Source organism: Glandiceps talaboti, chromosome 12, assembly GCF_964340395.1.
Source record: "Glandiceps talaboti chromosome 12, keGlaTala1.1, whole genome shotgun sequence".
Taxonomy (NCBI): domain Eukaryota; kingdom Metazoa; phylum Hemichordata; class Enteropneusta; family Spengelidae; genus Glandiceps; species Glandiceps talaboti.
The window spans coordinates 21,141,675-21,150,010 of NC_135560.1; positions in this window are offsets into that span (position 1 = coordinate 21,141,675).

An 8,336-nucleotide genomic window follows, 5' to 3' on the forward strand; every position below is an offset into this window, starting at 1 on the left:
ACATCACTGATGGAAGTCAGAATGAAATCAACAAATGAAACAAACACCAGTATGTCTTTGAAATATGACCTTATCCACAAGTAGTACATTAAAGGTTAAACATCATGATCGCGATTGAGGGCGCTGATTTTAAGGTGCGAACCCAAAAATCAATTTTACCATATCCTATATACAGCTACACAAAACACGTTTACCAATATGTGATACAATAGTGGGTGTACGATCTTATGAGTAAGATAATGTATCTAAACAAAAACTTTTTAAAATAAAAAAATCCATTCCAGTTACAACTTTAATGACATGACAGCCTCCACTCCATCACCATCATTACCACCACCCACCCACCAATCATCACCACCATTACCACTACTCAACCACCACCATCCACCAATCATCACCACCAGTACCACCACTCAACCACCAGTACCCACCAACCATCACCACCATTACCACCACCCACCAATCAGCACCACCATTCTCACCATCATCACTACCATCACTATCTTTATCCCCACCATTGACACCATTATATTCACCACCACCACCATCATCATCATCACCACTAACAACACAACCACCACCACCACCACCACCACCACCACCGTCATCATCATCATCATCATCATCATCATCATCATCATCATCACTACCACCACCACTATAAACTCTCCCATCACAATCATCACCACCGTTACCTTCCCATCATCATCATCATAACCACCATCATCATCATCATCATACCCGCCACCGTCATCACCATCATTCTCACCGTGGACCATCGCCATCACCATTCACATTGCCACGACCACCACCATTTTCCCCACCACCATCATTAACACAACGATATTGAGGACGAGTACCATTTTGTACTTGTGTGCCCCAAGTACAAACTTGTTAGATCTAAGTTTATTTCTGAATTTTATTACTCACCTGCATATGATTGGAAATTTATCTTATTAATGCAGTCAACAAATACCTTCATCATTCAAAACCTTGCGAAATTTATTTTCTTTGCCATGAAAATACGTAAACAGCTTTTGGAAGAAAATCTCTCTACATAAGCTGACTTGTCAATTTAGCTATGTTGAACATACCTCTGTAATCATGATCATTATTCTATGTTCAGTTATGTACATTTAAGGCCCATGGCCTACAGTACGGAATAAAATTATTATTATTATTATAACACAACCATTACCGCCACCATCATCATCACTGCGCTGCTGGTACCACCAATACATCACACCTGTCATCAACATCATACCACCACCACTACCACCACCACCACCACCACCACCATCATCATCATCATCATCATCATCATCATCATCTCGTTGTGCAACCCCCCCCCACCTCCCTCATTGGCATTCATATTTATTGTCATGACCAAAAACAGAAAAAAAAACATCAGTATACATACTGTTCCTGTTAACTATCTAAAGTAGTTGAAAGTCAGTGTGTTGGATTGTTTCCATTTGTTATTTATTTTTTATATCTTCAAAAGTAAGATACGTAATACTCGAACGCTGTAGCTCATCCTTACAACACCTTGTGGGGTTTTGGTTTGTTTGTTTTTTTTTGCAATATTATTTTATATGCCTTTACAAAAAATTAATCTCTACAGTACGACTACAACCTGTATTGAAATCCTTAGAATGTAGAAATACGAGTTAGGTCTTTCGCGCAATAATATATATTTTATACCATGTTCAATCTCGATCAGGTTCCTTTAATAACGAATAATTACTCTTGGAGATTCATGAATTTTAACATGTTACTTTTGTCCGGTTTTGTTGAATATATTGAAAAGACGAAAAGTTGCATTTCACGGGAAACGAATATGTCATGACCTTACGAATATATCTTATTTTCAAACATGGCTTCTTTTCAAGTCATAGCAATGTAAGTAATTCATAACGGAGCACAGTGGTAAGCAAAGAGATCTATGGGTGATGCTGCTTAGCGAGGCTTGAATTATCTTCTTTTTAAAGCGTCCAATTTTCTCGCTTTCCTACCATGAAAAGCACTGAAAAGCTCACAGATAGATGTGGTTAGATTGCATATGAATCTCCTATTAAAGAAAAAGGAGAAAATAATTTCGGTTTTCCATGGAACGAAATGAGATAATAGACGAGTGTAGAAGTAGTTACACGCCGGCACAAAGCTCACACAGGCAGCTTTGACTCCAACTTCTGGAAAGCTATGAGAAGCCATCAGGTAATTTGTTTCACCAATAGAGGTGACCTCGAGGACATACGAAGCAGGGGTCTATATTTCTCCATTTATTTTTATTTCTGCATAATTTGTTTTCTCAAACAATAAGACTAAATGTAGAGACCGATAACCTTGTTCACAGCGGCTTGTAAGAATAGCCATTATTCACCTAATACGCAGTATTTCGTTTGGTTGGAGTTTCATTTGGAGATTCGGGGTTTTTAAAGAATAAATCAGAAATCACAGCATGAAGCGATCGTTACGTGTATAACAGGACGAGTAAATACCGTCTGGCCAATAATGATGACTTCGAAACATTAGCCGATGTCATGAAAAAAAACAACGCTTGTTTGCAGCTCGCTTGCATTTATTTGCCTCGTTACGGTCTGTATTGTTATAATGAATACAGATTTGATATCATTCAGTTTGGTCATTTTCTATTGAGACTGTTCATAATGCCGACTGTTTTCATCCAACCTCACAAAAGCGTCTATTATAGTATAGTCATTATTTACCAATAATAACCATATTTCGCTTCAGTTCAATACCTCTCATTTTTCCAAAGCCCACCACTTAGCCTCGAGTCAGACTACAAGAACAGTATACATTTCACAAATCATTGACTTTCTGACTTCTTAATTTCAACTTTTTTGGCAAAAAAAAATGAAATTTCTTTTTCTTGCAAAATTGCGATGACATATTTTACAGCAGCTGCAGATTTTATTTTTTTAAATTATTTTTTTTTGGCTTTCATGCTAACATAAAGAGGTGTGTGATTGGCTTTCCATACTCGAAATCATCATGTAGTTATTTCAGTTAGCTAAGCAAGTTTAATGATGATAGGGGCGGCGGATATGATTTGCGAGAAGATGTGCCGTAATTGCAACCCAGTATAGAATGGCTGCCTCCTATGGAGCCGCTGATTGGGTTAATAGCGACACTCGTCTAACCCCACATTGTTCACCCTAATAAACAGAATTGTAAACGACCTATGAACATATGAAGGCGTAAGTCCGCATAATTGGGAAATCATATTTCCTTAGTAGTATGGACTTGTATTTTGAATGGCGCGGGGAGTGTGTAGACGGAGAACGAAGAATGGCAATTTCTGTTTGTACTTACTCACTCGCATATTATGGCCGACAATTATGTATTGTGTATTCACTTGCCATGAGGCGAGCCGCCTCTGTCAAGAATATAACAAAAATCATGTGTATTATGCTTTGCTCTCGTTCGTCAATCGTTTACGGGAATAGATATTTGGCGGGAATTTATATCCATCCATGAAACGTTGTTGTAATGATTGTAATCAGGTTATGTTTTGCCACACTGCCGAACGACTTCTCTCTTCTATTTTTCTCTATTCATAACACTCTCTATTAAACTCGTAGGACTGCATTTAGTCTCCCCCCATTAAACACTCCTTATAACAGTTTGATGACTTTTTGATTGGACCAAAATTAACGTGACTAATTTGGGTAATTTTTCACGCTAATAAAGATTTAACTCGAAGGCAAGCCGTCGATGAAAAGAAGAAAAACGCGGGGCATTGAAAACGAAGCCGGACGTTGTTGCTTCAAATAATCTGATGCGATTTGATTCCTGTTCGTTAGTGTATGCGTAATGTCACTAGGGTATTAAAATTGGACTTTTACAAGCGCTTTGAAATTCAGTCTGAGTTTATCAACTCGGTTTAATACAATCAGATGATGTTTGGAGCAGTTTGTTTACCTCAGAAAACCCCCATTTCAATATTTTTGTGTAAGTAAATGCCATATAGTCAAAGTTTAACTCCAAATTTAAATTGACACAAAAAAATCCAAGACTTGCTTTTATTAGCCTCGTGTGTACATGAGACTTAGGTAATTTCTAATCTTAACAATACTCTTCACAATTTATTTCTAAAGACGCATTCAGTTACCACCCTCGGTAACTCTATCTTTCCAAGCAATTAGAGAGCGATAACTCGTTTTTTACCCACTGACCGAGACGATGCTCGCTACCTTTTATTCCACCGTAGTCACATAGAACTCTTTAAGTAAACGGTACTAAACCTGTTTTCAGAGGTTTGTCTAGTACTGTGAATTTACCACAGTTGATATATGTATTATCCATTCAAATACTTACAATTCAATCGAAGCGTGTGCTTTCCTTTCTGTCGCATGTTTTCTTTACAACCCTGCTCATTAGCCATACATGGCTGGCGGCCAAGAAATGTACTGTATTCAGTCGAATTTTCTTCTTTTAAACTCTTATATTTCGCCAAAGGCTACCTCCCATCCAGGGGTGACCTTTTCCCACTTACGATCTTTGATTTTTTGTAAAATTCTAAAGGCCTCGAATGAAATCCTCAGACACTCTTAACGAAATTCTGAAAATTCATACGAACAAGGATTTCCGAAATTTTGATATACGTGTGGCACCTTCTGTGAGATACACTTAGCTCGTTCTACAAAAAATGAAGAATGGAGTATTTGCACACTCGAAATCACACCACCGTTTGAGGTACACATCGTGTCAGGAAACAAAAACATAACAAAACAGTTTAGGTCTTCGAAGTTAGATAGATAAAGGGAACAGATTTTCACTGAAAGAAGATGCGCGATTCTGCACTTATAATAAATGTCTGGACATATATTTCATGATCAAGTCTAGAGATAATTTTGATGTGTTTTAATGCAATTGAACTACATGTTTAGCACGCTGTGTTAAGTTTTTAGTTAATGTTAGGGTAGTTACAGTAAAGTTGATGCAAGAAAAACATGGCTGTTCAAGATATCGAAAGTTACTAGAATAACATATAGCTCTATCAAGTGTCTCTAACGCTGTATCTAACCTTTTTGTTTGTCTTATTCTTTATCTTAACAAGTCGCTTTTACATGTCTTGTTTGCACCTGACTTCTGTTTTTAGTGCAATTTTCAATTGCCATTGTAACTTTTTTTCTCACTTGAATTTTGTGTATGAGTTATCTGTTTGAGCTTCCTGTATCATTCCTGTTGTTTTTTCTTGTGTATTTTTTTGAATGGGTATATTTTTTTTAACTTTTAATTGTCTCCCTTACTCCTATCGAAAGGGGTCGAAGAGTAAATAAATTCTTCTTCTTCTTCTTCTTATCATTATTATTATTATTATTATAAGGTCCTAGTCTCGTGATCATATTAAAACCCTACAAAGAAAATTGGATATCAAAGAATTTTTCATATTTGCGATCAAAAACAATGTTCCATATGTTGAATAAAGATATTTTTAAAATTGCTACCTCAAGTCATAGCTATTGCCTGCAGTAAACATATAGGCTTATATGTAAACACATTGAAAAGAAGAATACAAAATTAATGTTATCACAAGGAAATATCTGATCCTTACCATGTAATTTGCATTTTAAGTAAGTAGGCCACCTGATTTTTGTACTTTCGTATGACACAGCTCTCATAACTATTTACGATATACTAATTTTCAACCAAAAATATATCTTTATTTAAACGCGTAATATTTTGAAAAAAGACATGGCGACAGAACTCTGACCTCAGAGATATCGTCACGGTGGTACACTGTATTTCCGATAAACGCGATGGCCAACTGAAGTATGTCAATTTTTTGCTCTAAAGTAAATTATGATGTCATTTCTAGACAAACTATGTGGTATAATTATCAAAAAGGATGCATCATTTGGCATTTTGTGTGACAAGGCGAAACAACAATTATATTTGAAAAACAAATTATAATGTAAGCTACAGATACTAATCGATACGACAACGACTTTTTGTAAGCTGGTAACTAAGCAACCAAGTCTTTTGGTTCCAGAGTTTATTTCACTTGGAGCGTTTCTCTAACAACGAGACGACAAACACCCAATTTCAGCAATTAAATGGTGTATAGCAAAACAAGCCTGAAATGATTGCTATATTTGTATTATTAATGTACGACAGCACCGTCAAATAATTGCTATTATTGTCGTGCGCTTTAATTTCATATGGATTTGTTTTTAAACAAACGGCTTCTTTTATCTATGAATGACAAACACGTCTCTATTCGTGTTTATGACGTCAGTCTTTACTTAAGGTCCTTCAAGAAGTTAAATAGGGGTTTCTTGCCCCACTAACAAACAAACAACAGATAGACAGACAGACAGACAGACAGACAGTGAAATTCTTTAGTGAACAACAACGTATGCTCGAATCAAAAACAAATTTTAAAATAAAACACGGAGATGAATAAACAAACACATGAAGAAGTAAATAAACGAATAAATAAATAAATAAATAAATAAATAAATAAATAAATAAATAAATAAATAAATAAATAAAGTGCTAAGAAAATAAATAACCACATAATAGAAGATGAATTTACAAGTTTCAGTTAAATCACCATACATATAGGGTTATACTGTGATTGCATTGATACCATTTCTCAAAACTTTCCCATGAAATTTCCGCACGCAAGGGAATTGACGATCAGATTAGAACAGGTTTCACTGATGACTATTTTTTTACTAGATGCATTTGTATATATAACAATTCTATTAAAAGAAAGAAATATACCGTAATTTAAATTGTTATGGTTGTTTTTGTTTTTCTTTATTTTCAAGTTTTTTTTGCTAGTTATACATACATTTTATAAACAGATTTTCAAGCATAGTATGCCAGAAAACATAAATTGTCATTCAGGTATTGGAACGACGTGATATGGCTATGGTTTCACGCTCGCTATCACGTTACTGTCTTTATATTGTTATCTAGATTGTGTTGATTAGTAAACACACTTTTGCAGTTATTTTGGACTATTTACATTTTGATTCGCAGCTTACTTACATACCTACTCACTCACTCACTCACTCACACACTCACTCACTCACTCGCTTGCTTGCTTGCTTACTTGCTTGTAAACTTACTTATAAACTTATTTATTCAATTACTTACTCGTTTGTTTTTTTGTTTTTTTGTTTGCTGAATGAATGAATGAATGAATGAATGAATGAATGAATGAATGAATGAATGAATGAATGAATGACCAATTAATTTGCTCATGACTGACGGACTACACGACTGACTAAATGTCTGCCTAACCAGGTAAGTAAATAAATAAATAAATAAATAACTGACTGACTGACTGACTAACTGACTGACTGACTGACTGACTGACTGACTGACTGACTGACTAACTAACTAACTGACTAACTGACTGACTGACTGACTGACTGACTGACTGACTGACTAGCTAACTGACTAGGCAACCATTTGACTGACCTACTTACTGACTATTAAACTAACCGACTGGCTTCATGGTGGGATGGCAGCCGGACTGACTGACTGACTGACTGACTGACTGACTGACTGTCTGAATGACTGACTGACTGACTGACAAGCTTGCAAAGTACAAGCTTTAGTAGATGTCTTTATAGAAATGTGTAGTTTTTTGCTAATCACTCTTTCTCTCTTTAGTTTTCCATCTTCTAATTAAAAGAACATCTATTATTTATTCTTCGATACTCTTTCTTTACTCGTATATCAAATTTTGAACTGCCACCCTCCCTTTTCTCCTCCCGTCTCTCATAGTTTTCCTGCTCCAATGTCCTCCAACTCATACCTACCACGATTGCCCTGAATAGAACCTTACTTCATCAACAAAATTCAAACACAAGTCAGCGAATACGCGAACCTTTTCAGGTGAAATACATTGAAAACAACTAATCGAAAGCAAATCTTTAAGTGGCTTAATTAGTGCACCAGGATGGAGGAAAGATGATCCCCTGAATCATTAGTAGGATTACAGGTTAGAACATGAAGACTCATTCATCATTTACCTCCAAAAAAGTTTTCGCTTGATTAAATAATCCGACTTCACGCAACTAAATCGACTGTAATTCTATGAGTAATTTTTACATTTTGTCTGCGTCGAATTATGGAAGTCTCAGCTGTATATAATCAGTCATTTTTTTCTTCAAATTTTAATTCAAGCAATGCCAATTTATAACCTGGTTATTATGCAAATTAACGTTTGTCCTGCTTTCATTGAATCTCTCGGGTTTTTTCTCGGTTTTAAAGACAAAAGATAGTTTAAACGATAGTTGAACAAAAACTATAGAGTCGCTGGGGACACATAAAGCGGGGTTTTACTAGTA